Source organism: Scyliorhinus torazame, chromosome 17, assembly GCF_047496885.1.
Source record: "Scyliorhinus torazame isolate Kashiwa2021f chromosome 17, sScyTor2.1, whole genome shotgun sequence".
Taxonomy (NCBI): domain Eukaryota; kingdom Metazoa; phylum Chordata; class Chondrichthyes; order Carcharhiniformes; family Scyliorhinidae; genus Scyliorhinus; species Scyliorhinus torazame.
This window is the reverse complement of record NC_092723.1, coordinates 8,383,435-8,400,858: the sequence shown is the minus strand read 5'-3', so window position 1 is coordinate 8,400,858 and position 17,424 is coordinate 8,383,435. Positions and strand designations below refer to the sequence as shown.

Here is a 17,424-nt window from a genome sequence, read left to right as displayed (position 1 = left end):
GTCACCAACGCCCCCAAGCTCGTTCCTTTACAGGACGCCATCTCCATCCTCTTCCATGCTGCCCCCTCTCCCTCCATAACTCACTTGCGGATCATCGCCACATTTGCTGCCCAGTAGTAGCTCCCTAGGTTTGGCAGCGCCAACCCTCCTCGGTCCCTACTGCGTTCCAGGAACCCTCTCCTTACCCTCGGGGTCTTATTCGCCCACACAAACCCCATAATGCTCCTACCTACTCTCTTTAAAAAAAGCCCTTGGTGATCACGATGGGAAGGCACTGAAACACAAACAGAAACCTCGGAAGGACCACCATTTTGACCGACTGCACTCTACCCGCCAGCGAGAGCGGTAACATGTCCCAACTTTTGAAGTCCTCCTCCATTTGGTCCACCAACCTCGTCAGATTCAGTTTATGTAGGGCCCCCCAACTCCTGGCTATCTGGATCCCCAGATACCGAAAACTCCCCTCCGCCCTCCTCAGCGGTAGGTCCCCTATCCCTCTTTCTTGGTCCCCTGCCTGTAATACAAAGAGCTCCCTCTTCCCTAGATTGAGCTTATAGCCCGAAAACTCCCCAAACTCCCTTAGAGTCTGCATGACCTCCACCATCCCCTCCATTGGGTCCACCACATACAGCAACAGGTCATCCGCGTATAGCGACACCCGATGCTCTTCTCCCCCTTGGACCACCCCCCTCCATTTATTAGACTCCCTCAGTGACATGGCCAAGGGTTCGATCGCCAATGCAAACAGCAGGGGGCACCCCTGCCTCGTTCCTCGGTACAGCCGAAAGTACTCCGACCTCCGCCGGTTCGGCACTACACTCGCCACCGGGGCTCTGTAAAGGAGCTTAACCCAGCTGATAAACCCTCCCCCAAACTCAAACCTACGCAGCACCTCCCAGAGGTACTCCCACTCTACTCGGTCAAAGGCCTTTTCCGCGTCCATAGCTGCCACTATCTCCGCCTCTCCCTCCTCCGATGGCATCATTATCACGTTTAAGAGCCGCCGCACATTAGTGTTTAATTGCCTGCCCTTTACGAATCCCGTCTGGTCTTCGTGGATCACCCCCGGGACACAGTCCTCGATCCTCGTGGCCAGCACTTTTGCCAATAACTTAGCGTCCACATTGAGGAGCGAAATCGGTCTGTACGATCCACATTGCAGTGGGTCCTTGTCCCGCTTTAGAATCAAGGAAATTGTCGCTTCCGACATTGTCGGGGGCAGGGCCGAGAATTATTTTTAATAATAATCTTTATCAGTGTCACAAATAGGCTTACATTAACACTGCAATGAAGTTACTGTGAAAATGCCCGAATCGGCGCCTGTTCGGGTACACTGGGGAGAATTTAGAACGCCCAATTCACCTAACAAGCACGTCTTTCAGGTCTTGTGGGAGGAAACCGGAGAACCTGGAGGAAACCCACGCAGACACGGGGAGAACGTGCAGACTCCGCACAGACAGTGGGCTGGATTCTCCCAAAATGGGACTATGTCCCCACACTGGTGTAAAAATGCTGGAGCTTTACTCCAGAGATTCCTGAAAAAAGATAGCTATTTCAGTGCCCTGCAGGGAGCTAGCAGGGACCCGGAGTAAATCTCACAGCTTTAGCTGCGGATACGGGCCCCCGCACCTTCGGTTCGGAGTCCGCACATGCGCATGGCGGCGGTCTTCAGCGGCCGCCCCGAGGTCCATGGCGGACTCTGAGGCAGGCAGAAGAATTAGACCGCCCTGATCGGCCACGCGCCCGAGCATCTAACCGCGGATCTAATCCCCCGGCCACCCATAAGGCCCCCCCCCCGACCCGTCCGATACCCCTGCCCCCTACCAGGGTGGTGGCGGACTGAGTCCGCAGCTGCGATGCCAGCATCCCGATCGGCAATACCAGGTTAGTTCCACGCCGCCGGGAGCGGAGGATCGCTGGGCTGGCCTCACAATGGGCCCCCGGCTGCATAGTGTACTCCGCGATCACACCGATTCTCGGGTCCCGCAAAACCGCCGGACTGGCGCTGGGCCGGATTTCTGCGTGAAAGTGGATTCTCTACCACCGCGCTGAACGCGATTTTGGCGCGAGGCTGCGGAGAATCCAGCCCAGTGTTGCAAGCCGGGAATCGAACCCATGTCCCTGGTGCTATGAAGCTACAATGCTGACCACTGTGCTATCGTGCAACCCAAAACAATTGTGTTCCAGGGTGGGCAGTAAGCTATTAGCAGTGTTGATCAAATTTCTTTTTTAAAAAATTTATAAATTTAAAGTGCGCAATTTTGTTTTTCAATTTAGCATAGCCAATCCACCTATCCTGCACATCAGTAGGTTGTGGGGGTGAGACCCACGCAGACATGGGGAGAATGTGCAAACTCCACATGGGACAGTGGCGCCGTGTGACAGCAGTGCTAATCACTGGGCCTCCGAGATCAAATTTCTAACTTACTTTAACACTGTTCGCCAGAGCATTGCAGGCAGGGAGCTTAATGTGCAAGCATTAAAGCACATGGAAAAAAATTAATTGATGGATAGACATATATTTGTGATGTGTTCAAGAAGGCAACTGTATTCCCAACTGCATGTGGTTGAAACCTACCCATCCATCTCCCACTATTCCATACAGTCCTAACTCCAAGCGGCTTGGGGTTAAAAGTGCAGTTGGCTAGCCTGGCCCCAGCCTCTCAGTCCAGCTGGGAGCAAATACTTGGGTGGTGGGTGTGAGTGACCTTTGAAAGGCCACTTTGGAGAGTCATAACAATACTAAATCCAGCACCAATTACCAGCATAAACAGCAAACAGATCCCAGGACCCATTAAGGTAATTAGCAAAAAAAAACAGATGGGAGAGGGGAAATATTTTTACACTGCGTTATGTTCTGAAATGCACTACTTAAAAAGGTGGTGCCAACAGATTCAATAACGTTCAAAGGGGGAATTGGATACAAGCTTGGAAAGGTGGCTTTTGCAGGGGTGTGGCATAAGAGTGGACTAATTGAATAGGTCAGGGATTGGCGACCTTAATAACAAGAGGATGTATTAAAATGCAGTCAAAAACCCAACATGTTAAGAGCTGCAATGCTGTTACTTAAAATGTCAATAATAAGGAAATGCAAGACTGAGGCACATTTATGGATTTCTATGCAACTCCTTTTTTTAATGAATGTAAATTACAACAGGTACAGAAATTTACTTGTAGCAATTCAAACGTTACTAGAAGCCAATCTCTTGGACAGCACGGTGGCGCAGTGGTTAGCACTGCTGCCAAGGCCGCTGAGGACCCGGGTTCGATCCCGGCCACGGTTCACTGCCCGTGTGGAGTTTACATATTCTCCCCGTGTCTGCGTGGGTCTCACCCCCACAAACCAAAAAGATGTGCAGGTTAGGTAGATTGGCCGCGCTAAATTACCCCTTAATTGGGTACTCTAAATTTCTTTTCAAAAAACTGGAAGCCTGTCTCAAATATTCTGCACAATACCAATGAATGTTGCAAACATTTGTTTCCTGTAATAAATTAAAATTCTCTTTGAGCGAAATGGCCTTAAAAAACAGGACATGGTTAGTTCCTTCATTGATGCACATCTGCGAGCCACTTGTGTGATTGGTTAGCGGGCGATACATAAGCCATTAGCCCCATGGCACATGATGTCATTTTGCTTGGCAAAATAGTGTAACTGTTAACTTGGTATGACTGTTGAGCCAAGCAAGCTTTCGATATAATTTCATATTTTTATGATTTCACAGGTTCTGGCTGTTATCTTTTAAAATATCCAGTGCCAAGGAGATTTTTAGATATCTGATGTTATTTTGTTAAACCAGAAACAGATTTAGATAATTATTTCCTTAAAAAAAATGATAATGAGAAAAACAAATGGATTCAATTTATCAAGGTCGGTAGCTCCACATGAACACTTAATGGGCCAATGTGGGCCCTTGGTATAACTCTTTCAGAGAGCTGGAGCTAGTAGGATGGGCCAAAGGCCTTGTGCTGTATGATTCTGTGAATTAATTGAGATTTTATAATGATTCCAAGGCAAACTTACATAAAATGCAAATAATCACTTCGATAGCCTTATGTTACCAATTTAAGTAAGTTTTTCTACCTGAGAATTGCATACTTTAAAAATATGTACAGTTGTTTAATACAATGTAGAACTTGGAAAATTCCAGCATAAATTTTATATATCACTGGCACTTTCACTGGAGCAAGTTTGTTAAGTCGTTTACTATAGAGAGAGCAACTTCCTGCATCATTTCAACACATCAGTGACATTAGATTTGTGTACATGCTATTCTATAAACATTGGGATATGATTTATGTTTCGAGTTCCCCATTGCAAATTCTCTATTTCAAATGACTTAATTCGTCAGATGTCAACGTGGCGCAGTAGCTAAGAATATTCAGAGTAGGAAGGAAAGAAAGAGCAGAGTTTGGGATGGCAGGCTGTGGAACGGCAATGATCAAGTCCGTCTACCTACTGGTTCAGTGGGCAATGCGGCTTGGAATGAATATTTAGTACGAGTTAAGAACAGTATTATTGCTGTTCAGATACAGCTAATAATTGTTGCTTGCCCTTTGCTTCTATGGAAATAGGAGAGACTAACTTGGAAACTACACATAGTTAGAGACATTATGGCATGTAAGGAGAGCATTCAGCCCATTAAATTCATGCCAGCTCTCTGTAGAGTAAACCAATCAGTCCCATTCCCTTGTTCTGTCCACATAGTTCTGTTAATCAAGTGCCAACTCAATTCCCTTTTGAAATGATTCATCACCTAAGCCCCTACCAATCTTGTACGCAGTCAATTCCAGGTCATTACCACTCACTGCATAAAATAAATTATTCCTCCTTGCATCTCTTGCCCAAATCCTTAAATCTGTGTCACCTCACCCTTGTACCAGCAGCTAATGATAACTTTTCTTTGTCTAGCCTATCTCAACCAGTTTTTTGAGGATGTAATGAGGAGAACCAGTAGATGTAGTATACTTGGATTTTTAGTAAGGTCCACACAAAAGGTTCAAACACAAGATAAAGGCTCATGGATTTGGGGGAAATACCCTAATGTGGATAGAGGATTGATTAACAGATGGGAAGCAAACAGTAAGGATAAACAGGACATTTTTCAAGTTGGCAGGCTGTAACTAATGGAGTGCTGCAAGGATCAGTACTCAGGCCTCAGCCATCAAGAATCTACATTAGAAGAAGAGACACCGAATAATGTGTCTACGTTTGCTGATGATAAAAGGTGGGTAGGAATGCAATCTGTGAAGCGGAGACAGAGGGTGCAAAGAAATATAGGCAGGTTCGCTGAATGGGCAACAAGATGGCAGATGGACTATAATGTGGGGAAGCATAAGGTATTCAGTTTGGTAGTAAGAATTGTTATGATGATACACCAAACCCCAAGGTTTTGGTACGATTGGGTTAGGAACCAGTAACGTTTTGCTTAAAGTCGACACAATTTAAATCGAGACACAAAAGGCTGGATTCTCCAATTTTCAGGCTATTCCCAGAAGATCCATGACCTTTTAAGTCAAAAAAATTGGCTGCGCCTCAGCACCGATCCTCTGACCGGTGCGGGGCTAGCAGTCGTGCCACGTAAACGCCTGGCGTCCACGACAAAAACGGCCGGAGAATTGCTGGGCCCGTGGCCGCGCATGCACATGGCGACGACCTGCAGCCTTCGCGCCGTACAACATGGGTTGGCCATGGGTGGACGCGACCTGCCAGATAGTTCCCCCCTGGCCACCCACTCGCCACCCCCCTACCAGTCCCCCCAGCCCTCGTTGAAGTCCCCCTCCCAGCCAGCAGCACGGCTCCCACCCGACTGTGGAGGTGGTGGACACAGTCCGAAGTCGCCACGCCAGGTTCCCGACTGCTGAGACCATGGATTCCCCATTCAACCGCGTGGTCGGGAACTCGGCCCATCAGGGGAGGGCCTTCAGGTGACGTCCTGAGGCCGTCCCAACGGCGCGTGGCGCGTTCCTCGATGATGCCGTTTTGGAGGTGTCGGGGAATGGAGAATCCCGCTCAAGGTTTTTGAACAAACAAAATAAACTTTATTTTACAAGTTCAGAAAAATAAAATAATGTACAATATCTATCTTATACTCTTAATGTGAGCTACATGTGAATTAACAGGCAAACTGTAAACAAAGACACTATGCTGCACAATAAATGGCAAATATGGCCAAGACAGGTCCCACAGATTTCTCAGAACCCACCCAGTAAACACCATGAGCCAGCCAATCTGGTGGAAACTCTGTCCCTCGCATGAGGGATTCCAGTCTTCATCTTTGAAGATCTAGCCTGGGAATTCTCTCCAAACGTCACCCGACTCACACTTCCTCAACGATGGCCCACCATTGAGACTCCTTTCCCCTGGATTCACAAATCTGCACTCCAGCACCAACTCACAAGCACAACCTCAGCTCTTAACAAAACACTACTGTTCCAAAGGGTTAACGCTGCTCCAACAGCGAATGGTACGAATCACCAACTTTCTGCTGTGTTTTCACTCAACAGGGCTTCTCCTGAGCCCTTGTTAAAACCTGCCAACTGCAGAAATTTTACAACTGGAACCTCTTTGCTCCTCTCCCTGGTGGTTCATACCAGTGGTCTACTCCTCCAGATGGCCCCTTCCCCGGTTCCCTCTAACTCCATTGGTCCTCCCTTTCCTCTCTTCCTGCATTCCCATCCTGGGAATTCTTCCCGTCTTTTATCCATGTCTTCTGCTTGCGACTCCACTCTGGTGTTCTAACAGAATAGAAAAGCAAGATATTTTGTTAACGGTCGTGGAAGTCATAAATAATGGTGTTCAGAGGGATTTGGGTGTACTTGTACAAGATACACAACCTTGAAATGAAATTAAATTAAAATCGCTTATTGTCACAAGTAGGCTTCAAATGAAGTTACTGTGAAAAGCCCCTAGTCGCCACATTCCGGCGCCTGTTCAGGGAGGCTGGTACGGGAACCTTAGCATGCAGATAGAGCAAGCAATTTGGAAGGAAAGTGAAATGTTGGTGTTTATTGTAAAGGGGATTGGAGTGGAGACCTTGCTTCAAGTGGACAGGGCTTTGATGCAGCCACACCTGGAGTACTGTGCAGTTTTGGTCTCCGTATTTAAGGAAGGAAACTCTTGCAGTGGACGCAGTACACTAGGTTGGTCCCTTAGATGAGAATTTGTCCTGCGATATACAAGGCTGAGTAAATGAGAAGAATGAGAGGTGATCTCATTGAAACATACAAAATTCTGAAGGTGCTTGGCGGGATAGACACTGAGAGATTGAGTCCCCAGGGCAGGGAACCTAGTACGTGGGAGCATAATCTCATGATATGAGAGCAATCATTTAGGATTGAGATGAGGAGACATTTCTTCACTGGAAGGGTTGTGAATCTTCAGAATTCTCCAGCCCACAGGGTCATGGATGCTCGATCGTTGAATATATCTGATGCTGGGACAGATATATTTTTTGTCTCTCAGGGAATCAATATGTGGAGCCTATGGGAAATGGAGTAGGAGCCAAAGATTTTTTGTTGTTTCTTTTAAAATAATATAAATTTAGACTACCCAATTCTTTTTTTTCTATTAAGGGGCAATTTAGCGAGGCCAGTCCACCTAGCCTGCACATCTTTGGGTTGTGGGGGTGAGACCCACGCAACCACGGGGAGAATGAATGCCAAAGGGCAATCATGTTTGTATTGAGTGACAGGGCAAGCTAGTTGGGTAATATGGTCTACTCTTATTCCGATTTATTGTGTGATAATCTTGTACACTTCTTTCAAATCTCCTCTCAATCTTCTCTGCTCCAGAGAGAACCCCAGCTTCTCCAAAAAAGCTAAAATCCCTCATCCTGGTTTATTTTCTCTGCGCCCTCTCATCCTTCTTGAAGTGTGGTGACCAGAACTGGGGCGGTCTTGTGGTGCAGTTGTATCATCCCTACTCTGGGCCTGAAGCTTGGAGTTAAAGTTCCACTTCTGAACTTGGGGGTCATCGAAGGTAAATCAATAATGAAACAGGTTGATTATTGGCCTGCAAATCTTTCCAATACACCTGATCGCAGGCAGTAAGGGTGGGAGAATTTCCTGATCAGCCATTATTTTTTGCAAAAATATACGTTATTCATAAAATATCTAAAATAAACTTTACAAAAGTTTTCAAATTGTCATAAATGGAGAGTGCAATGGGATTCATGTTTCTACATAGATCATTTTGCACTCTTGAGGTGCTTCAATACAATCATGAGAGCATTACAAACATTTCAAAAATAGTCATTATGGAAAATGCAATGATGATCAAATCACCTACATGGATCATGTTGCAATCTGAGGTGCTTCAACACAGTTGCATTTACTACATATAGTCTAGAACAAGCTTACAGTCTGATGGGTTCTACACAGTTACCAGCCCCTCAGTGTATTAAGGCCTGGTCAACCATTTTCAAAAATGTACTTTATTCATAAAATATCAGTGTTAACAATGGTAGCACAGCGGTTAGCACTGCCTGGGACCTGGGTTCGATTCCCGGCTTGGGTCACTGTGTGTGCTGAGCCTGCTTGTTCTCCTCGTGTCAGCGTGGGTTTCCTCCGGGTGCTCCGGTTTCCTCCCACAAGTCCCAAAAGACGAGCTTGTTAGGTGAATTGGACATTCTGAATTCTCCCTCAGTGTACCCGAACAGGCGCCAGAATGTGGCGACTAGGGGAGTTTCACAGTAACTTCATTGCAGTGTTAATGTAAGCCTACTTGTGACACTAATAAAGAATAAAGATTATTATTATTAAAGCCAATGTACAGAGTGGACAGGGCAAGCCCTTAATCCATCTCCTTGCTTGCTCCAAAAAACAATTCAAACTGAATCCAATTACGGTCCCCACTCAATCGAAACTGACAAGAACAGATCATAGCCAAAAGCTCCTTTTTTTGCAAAATTATGCTTTATTAAAAAAATATCTGAAAGAAACATTATAAAACATTTCAAATTGTCATAACAGGAAAGTACAATGATATTCTGATACACTCTGAGATGCTTCAATACTGTAATGAGAGCACTACAAACATTTCAATATTTTCATTATAGAGAGTTATAACCAAGAGGTATACAGAAGGCAAGGGGCAGTACTTTGCCAAACATAATCATGGAAGAACATGGCCATGGTCACCAATGCGCTCTTAGGCTATGGTAGCTGAAAGAGAACCAGAACTGGATGCAATCGATGCTTTAGTTGTGAATGTACGTATTCTTCATTAGGGTTCAACAGGCAACTATTCAGAACGTGGAGCTATCACATCTGTTATTTTGCCTGTTTGAGAAAATCATGAAAGCTAAAAAATGGACTGCAATTTAATTTTGGAACAGATAAAAGCTATCTGGTCTATATTTAAATTTGGTCCAATGTAATAATCAATATTTCTAAGACAAATACAGCACCTTTCAATAACATAACAAACTTGAAGACTAAGGAAAATATTGATTTGGTCAAGAATATTTAGATATTGCTGAACATTTTCATAGTAATAGTCTCCGGATAGTAAATAAAAACCTCCACTCACTGTAGAGACAATGATCCTGATAGGAGGTGATAAATTAACGTTTGGAAGTTCGTCCAAATGTTTGGACCTCTACTTCGCAAGTGTTATGAGATTGTATGTCTATTGACCGCTGAAGTATGGTAATGCCACGTTCCTGTTGCTTTCGCTGGATCTAAAACGTGCCAGTAGATGTCACCGTTTCTCTGCCTAACAGAGCCTCTGCCCCCGGCAACAAAATCGACTTTATTTAATATGTTAGAAACTGGGAATGAGGGGCCGCAAGGGGGAGGAGGAGGTGGAAATAAACGTTTAAAAATGTACTAAATAACGTTTTAATGCAAACACTTCATTGTGTATCATACCTCATTTCACAGTTCTGAACTAATCATTTGCAGATGACTGAAATTTCACAATTTCAGCAACTAGCCTCCTGAGAAGACTGGCTGCAAGATAACAAGGGGTTAAAAAGAGTCGGACTCGATTTCTTCTACGTAACATCTCGTCCACATTAAAACCGACATTATTCAGCTGTGAGTGACTTTAGTTTTTCAGTGCATAAAATGTAGATAAATTATTTTAAAAAACGGAGTTTCCGCCAAATGTAATCTTAAACAGTAGAGACGTTAAATCAAAACGTAAAACCCGGGTTTTCATTAGATAGAACCTTAAATAATAGAGAAATTTCAAAATAACATAAAATCCTGAAAAGTAACGTCCTGTTTTTTCATTAATTATAGCCTTAAACAGTAAATAAAGTGTGTTGTTTGATGTTAGTTGCTGAGTGTTGTGTATAGTGGAGTGAATTCAGGACATTCTCAATTGTGCAACAACTCGGGCAACTTTGCTACATTTGCGCTTTGCTACACTGTGCATGACGCGAGCGCACTGGGACCGCCCCCCGCCGCGTCACCAGGCTGCTGCCGCCCAGCTGTTGCCGGGCAGATTTGTGTCCTGAGGCGACCTCACTGGCTCCAGTGCCCGGCGCCTCACCATATATGGAGGCGGGGGCGGGGCGCCAACCAGCGCAGGCGCGGTCGCGCTCCCCTTGTTGCAATTTGCCACATGCGGAGCAGGCGGCCTGGCTGTCAGCCGCTGGGGTGGGATTGGCATCAGCCGCTGGCTGGGGTGCCAAGGGAAGGGAGGGGCAATAAAGGGACCATTTAAAAGTCTGCCGTGGCATGCAGAGTAGGTGGACTGACTATGATAAATTGATGCTTATTTGGAAAAAAAATAATTGGGTTCTCTAAATTTAAAAAAAAGTCTGCCGTAGCTATACCAACAGGTTCATCCAGGAACAATTGGGGCATTTGATTCCTCGCACCTGGAGCATTCAGTCCCTCCCCTCCACTCCCAACAGTGCACAGTGGCAGCAGTGTGTATCATGCACTCCAGCAGCGCTCCATCGACAGCTACTTCAGAATCTGCAGCTGCCACCCGGAAGAGCAAGGGCAGCAGATGTGTGGGAACGTCAGCAGTGGGTGGCATGGTAGCACAGTGGTCAGCACTGTTGTGTCACAGTGCCAAGGGCCCGATTCCTGGTTTGGGTCACTGTGCGGAGTCTGCATGTTCTCCCCATGTCTGCGCGGGTTTCCTCCGGGTGCTCCGGTTTCCTCCCACCAGTCCTGAAAGACATGCGGTTAGGTAATTTGGACATTCTGAATTCTCTCTCGGTGTATCCGAACAGGCAGCAGAACGTGGCGACTAGGGACTTGCAGTGTTAATGTAAGCCTACTTGTGACAATAAAGATTATTAAGTTCCCCTCTAAGTTACGTACCAGCTGGATGTTTAAGTATATCACAGTTCCCACACAGTCGTCACTGGGGGAAAATCCTGCAGTTTCCTCCTGTACCGACAGTGATTCAAGAAGGTGGCTTACCATCACCTCTTGAAATTAAGGATGGGCGAGAAATGATGGGCTTGCCAGTGCTATTCACATCCCATGAATGAATTAAAAAACAGGTGCAGAATGAAGTCAAAAATTTCACTGACTTTATCCAGGTCAAGGCGTGCGTAAGAGGAGCTCAAGTCGGCTATTTCGACTCCTCAAGCTTACTCCACCATGCAACAAAATCATTGCAGACCTTTACCCCAGCTTCACCTTCCTGCATTGTCTCCCTTTGTAGCCAAAGGTCTATCAATATCAGTTTATAAATGGAATCTCGTAACATCAATCAGAGTTGTAGATAGTGCCCCAGCTTAATGTTGTCGTCTGAAAAATGGCACCTCCAACAATACACCACTTCCTGACTGCTGCATTGAAACACTGGTCTGGGTTATCTACTCAAGTCCCTAATTGGCCTGAAAATATCAACCCAAAGGTCACTGTAAAAGGTTAATTAACTGGCTCAATAATTACATTTTTCAATGCAACTTCAACTTATCAGGAATAGACTTATTGTTAAATAACAATTCTGGGTTACATATGAAATCCTGATGGTGTTCGAGGAACAGCTGACTTCCTTTTTCATACCAGAAAAGGTGATCAAGAGAGGATGTAACAAGTTTAGAATGCTTATTTATCTTGGATTTATATAGCATTTAAAAAATTGTAAACATGTTTGAAGGAGAAGAGGACTTCAGCATGAATTGAGAAAGGCAATATTTGTTTTTAAATACATGGAATATATTCTCAACAAAACTAATTGATGTTTTCCAGTGAAAACATTTGAAACAGTAACTGGACAAGTAATCTGATTATTTGAAGTTACAGGAAACACAATAAGTAGACGAGCAACAGAATAACACCAAAATTGAATTGATCTATTTTGGTAGGAAAAATGCGACAGAGAGATGATATAAAATAAAATATTTAATTCTAAATTGGGAACAGGAGCAGAGGGATAATTTACACAATATTGATGGTGGTAGGACAGGTTGAGAGATACTAATGACTACTGCAGAAAATATGGAGGCATGGGATTCAGGGTGATTTAGCAGTTTGGATCAGAAATTGGCTAGCTGGAAGAAGACAAAGGGTGGTCGTTGATGGGAAATGTTCAAACTGGAGTCGTTACTAGTGGTGTACCACAAGGATCTGTTTTGGGGCCACTGCTGTTTGTTATTTTTATAAATGACCTGGAGGAGGGCGTAGGAGGATGGGTGAGTAAATTTGCAGATGACACTAAAGTCGGTGGAGTTGTGGACAGTGCGGAAGGATGTTACATAGATAGAACATACAGTGCAGAAGGAGGCCATTCGGCCCATCGAGTCTGCACCGACCCACATTAATCCCTCACTTCCACCCAATAACCCCTCCCAACCCTTATGGACACTACGGGTAATTTAGCATGGCCAATCCACCTAACCTGCACGTCTTTGGACTGTGGGAGGAAACCGGAGCACCCGGAGGAAACCCACGCGGACACGGGCACGGGGAGAACGTGCAAACTCCGCACAGACAGTGACCCAGCGGGGAATCGAACCTGGGACCCTGGCGCTGTGAAGCCACAGTGCTAATCACTTGTGCTACCGTGCTGCCTCTGCAAGTTACAGAGGGACATAGATAAGCTGCAGCACTGGGCTGAGAGGTGGCAAATGGAGTTTAATGCAGAAAAGTGTGAGGTGATTCATTTTGGAAGGAATAACAGGAAGACAGAGCACTGGGCTAATGGTAAGCTTCTTGGCAGTGTGGATGAGCAGAGAGATCTCGGTGTCCATGTACATAGATCCCTGAAAGTTGCCACCCAGGTTGGGAGGGTTGTTAAGAAGGCGTACGGTGTAGAGGGATTGAGTTTCGGAGCCATGAGGTCATGTTGCTGCTGTACAAAACTCTGGTGCGGCCGCATTTGGAGTATTGCGTGCAATTCTGGTCGCCGCATTATAGGAAGGATGTGGAAGCATTGGAAAGGGTGCAGAGGAGATTTACCAGAATGTTGCCTGGTATGGAGGGAAGATCTTATGAGGAAAGGCTGAGGGACTTGCGGCTGTTCTCATTAGAGAGAAGATTAAGAGGTGACTTAATTGAGGCATACAAGGGGATTGGATAGGGTGGACAGTGAGAGCCTTTTTCCTCGGATGGTGATGTCTAGCACGAGGGGACATAGCTTTAAATTGAGGGGAGATAGATATAACACAGATGTCAGAGGTAGGTTCTTTACTCAGAGAGTAGTAAGGGCGTGAAATGCCCTGACTGCAACAGTAGTGGACTCGCCAACACTAAGGGCATTCAAATGGTCATTGGATAGACATATGGATGATAAGGGAATAGTGTAGGTGGGCTTTAGAGTGGTTTCACAGGTCGGCGCAACATTGAGGGCCGAAGAGCCTGTACTGCGCTGTAATATTCTATGTTCTATAGTACACTAGGCTTTGTTAATAGGGACATAGATTATAAAAGGATGTATAGCAAAAAAAACCGGTAAAACATGGAAATGACTGGTACTTGTCTGAACTGGAGTTCCATTTTACGGTACACAGGACCAATTCTGGTTTGGCATCAATTGGGGCAGTGTGTATAGTTCTGGGTGTCACAATTTAAGAAAGATAAAAGGCATTAGAGTATAGAAAAGATTGATGAGAATAGTCCCAGGGTGATGAACATTAGTTACATTGATAGATTGGAGAAGATGGGACTGCTTGAAGAGAAGGTGAGAGCAGATTGGATGGAGGTATTCAACATCACATGGGATTAGGACAAGGAATTTCGGGGAAACAATTCCCATTGGTGGAAGGATCGAGAACAAAAGGGCATAATTTCAAGTAATTGGCGAAAGAAGCAAAGTCAACATGAGGAAAAATATTTTCACGCACTGCCTGAGAGCATGATGCGAGTCCGGCTCAGACAAGGCACTGGAGGGAAATCACCATTCTTCTTCTTCCTCTTAATGCTCACTCCCTTACTAATGCCAGGCACGACATCATCATGTCACATAATATAGTAACATCTAACTTCTCAACCTTATTTCTCTAATTTTATAGGGTCTCCCAAGATGAGCACAAAGTTCCTAACAATGTGAAGACAGCACCACCTGGCTCACTTCATCTGCTTCAGGCACCACATGGACCGTGGGATTCCACGGAAGGGCCAAATGGCCTCCTTCTGCATCTATTTCTTATGCTCTGACATCGCAACTTCGTGGCCATCTCCATTGAACTCTTGTACCGGAAGACTTACAGCCAGTTGCAGTTTCTCTCCTAATGTTCTTACTGGGCTATGGAGAACTTGAGCTTCAGTGTGCTTGAGCCTTCCATAGCCAGATCTAATATATGGGGAGGATTGGATTGAGAGAAGCTTGGCGGGTGCTTCACGCACTCACTTGTGGCAAGTGTCTGTTCCTATACAGATCCTTGGACATACTGAGAATGTGCCCATTAGCTGGGTCATGATAGGTATCGGAACAGATTAGGTGGCTGCCTCATGGGGAAGTAACCTCAATTGACAAAACCAGTGCAAGGTGGCTGATAAGACATTGCAGTATTGTGTGTTCCACAAGTCAAATGGACATATCTTGAAACTGTAGAAGAGGTGGAGACAGCTGCAGAAAACCAACCAATATGCACTATACCTACTTGTGCCCCCGAGAAGCTACAACCCTGGAAAGATATTGATCGTACGAGAGGGAGGCACATAGGTTATAAACTGGTACAAAGTTTTTGAACTGAAGTGAAATAAATGCACTTCATTTCCATTTTGTCCTAAGTGCTCATCTCTAATGGCAGAGAATGAGATAGCTGAAAAGCCAGAGCATAGTCATCAATTCCTTCAACCTCATCTCTCCTTTGACTCAGTATCCAGCTTTGTATGTTTATGCTTGTGTGAAGCACATCGAGATGATTTTCTCCGGTAGAAGCCCTATAAAATGTACAATGCAAATTGTATCGTGTAAGGCACCCTTGATTTGTCCAAGCATTGGAACCTGTGTTTCACCCTGCTACCCGTGTTCCACAGGTTCCTTCACTCTTACTTTCTGGCAAATGATGACCGCACAGTGGTCCTTGGCTGCTAAGCTTTTTGTGTAGGAGCGATCTCTTCAGCTAGGTCTTGGAGCATCAAATCAATAAAGTTTTAGTTGGTTTAATTATGGTTATAGCTCCTTTGTAAAATTTAAATGTTTTGAAGATAAATGCAATGCTGCTGTCTCATATTGGTATTTAAGAGGTCTGTTGAAATTCCTGAATGACAAAATTAGTTCTAGCCGAAACGCTATTACTTTATGGGAAATACTAAAAGGACAAACCATTCCAAGTAACATACAACCATCCTCCAATGCAGAGGGTGGGCTTAAGAAGCAGCCCATTTTTGTGGAATAGGTTGTATGGTGGTGAATAGATTTGGGCATCAATGAAGCGCCCAGCTTAGAAAGGAATACCCTTCAAGTTACAGATCTCTGTTCCTGCCCCATAGAGAGGCAACCTCCCCCACTCAGAGGAAGGTTGGGAAGTTGGCATGTGTTCCAGCAGGTAGTTGAAGAGCAGCACTGTTGTGACCTGGAATCAGTTTTCCAGCTTGCTCTCAAAGCTGCAGATAGTGCCGGTGCAACATATTGAAGGCTATCAGAAAAACTGAAAGGTCTTTGACTCTCAATTGCATGCCGTCCTCCAGCTCCTCTTTTCAGGCTAAACCACTATAAGGCATGATCATCTGTTACCATTATTTGTTGCTGTAAGCTTGATGAAGGTAGTGTTTTTCAATATAATGTAAGATCAGTGATCGGGAGAGTTGATAAAGAATTAAGGACTGTGTTTCCCAAATGCGCCATAACAATTCTGTGAAGAATATAACACTGCATATATGGTACTATTTTCAGTGCAGCATACAATGTTTTTCATAGGGCTTTTGCACGCTAGAAGAAAAACTTTCATTATATCTAAAGAAAACTAATTCTGCAACATTCTTCACTATTGGTCCCCTTCAAAACCCATAGCATGGGTCTCCTCCCTCAAGGTTTACTTTCTCACTCTAAGCTGTTTGCTTCGAATTCACTGTCTTCCCGAGTTTTAGTGATGCTTCCTTTTCTTTGTTCAATATATATGGTGAAAAGGAATATGTAAAACTAAGACACCAGGAAATGCAGAGCAAACCTTATTTTGGTATTTTGTGTTGAAACAATTGATGCCTTCAATTTTTTCTTTCTGGTAGGCGTGTTATTCATTGGAACCTTACTGCAGTTTATCTTAAGCCACATTGCTGAAGAATAGGCACAAGTCCCTTAGTGTAATTCACGCTGAGCCTGACGTACTACAGATATATGTATCCAAAGATGTGCGGGAAGCGTAGGCAGCAAAGAGACCCCATCAATGAAACCCGTGTCTGAAGAGGTGTGAAGTACAAAAGCGACACATCAGATCAGTCAATTTCTAAAGAGTCCACTGACTACCTAAAAAAAGAAACATGATACCAATACATTTAGTTTGGGAAAAAACTGCATTTATTGTTCAGTGATTGCCTCTGCCAATATCTAACAAGATTTGTACAATGGAACAGTGGAATCATGTAGCTGCCTAGGAATGTCACCACATATTCAACTCTTAGGGTATTTCGCTCGAGCTTTGGTGAACGCTTCAGGTTTATTAATGTTTTTGAAAGCTCAATAAACTGAAGCCTTTCAAAATATGCCCATTACTTTTGGTGACAGTAGAATGTAATTAAAATTAACATGTTAAGCCCACTTAAAATAAAAATTTAATATCTTCATTTAAAATAATGGAGATTCATTTCATCAGTGCATTAAGCACTCTGGTAAAATCACTCCGTAGTTTCAAGGCTTATTTAGTTAAGTAGAAAAGCTTAGCTAAGTCCTATTTTTAGCAAGGATTTCACATTAAGTGCGCACGTGTGTATAAATACATACCTGCACACAATTTACATGTGTGTCCATAATAGCAACAAAACTAGAAGATAGAAAGATTTGCGAAACAGATGGCTCAACATTCCTTACCTGTGATGCAGGCAAACAGTCGAACCATTTAAAAAAAG

At 44.5% G+C, this 17,424-nt stretch overlaps 1 long non-coding RNA gene across 1 annotated transcript; it reads left to right on the top strand.

Annotated features, from left to right (window-relative positions):
- Positions 1-9,879: 9,879 nt before the first annotated feature.
- On the top strand, positions 9,880-15,526 carry LOC140393682 (uncharacterized). Its single transcript, XR_011935714.1, has 2 exons — positions 9,880-10,038; positions 14,427-15,526. It is a non-coding gene; the product is annotated as an uncharacterized lncRNA (long non-coding RNA).
- Positions 15,527-17,424: the final 1,898 nt, after the last annotated feature.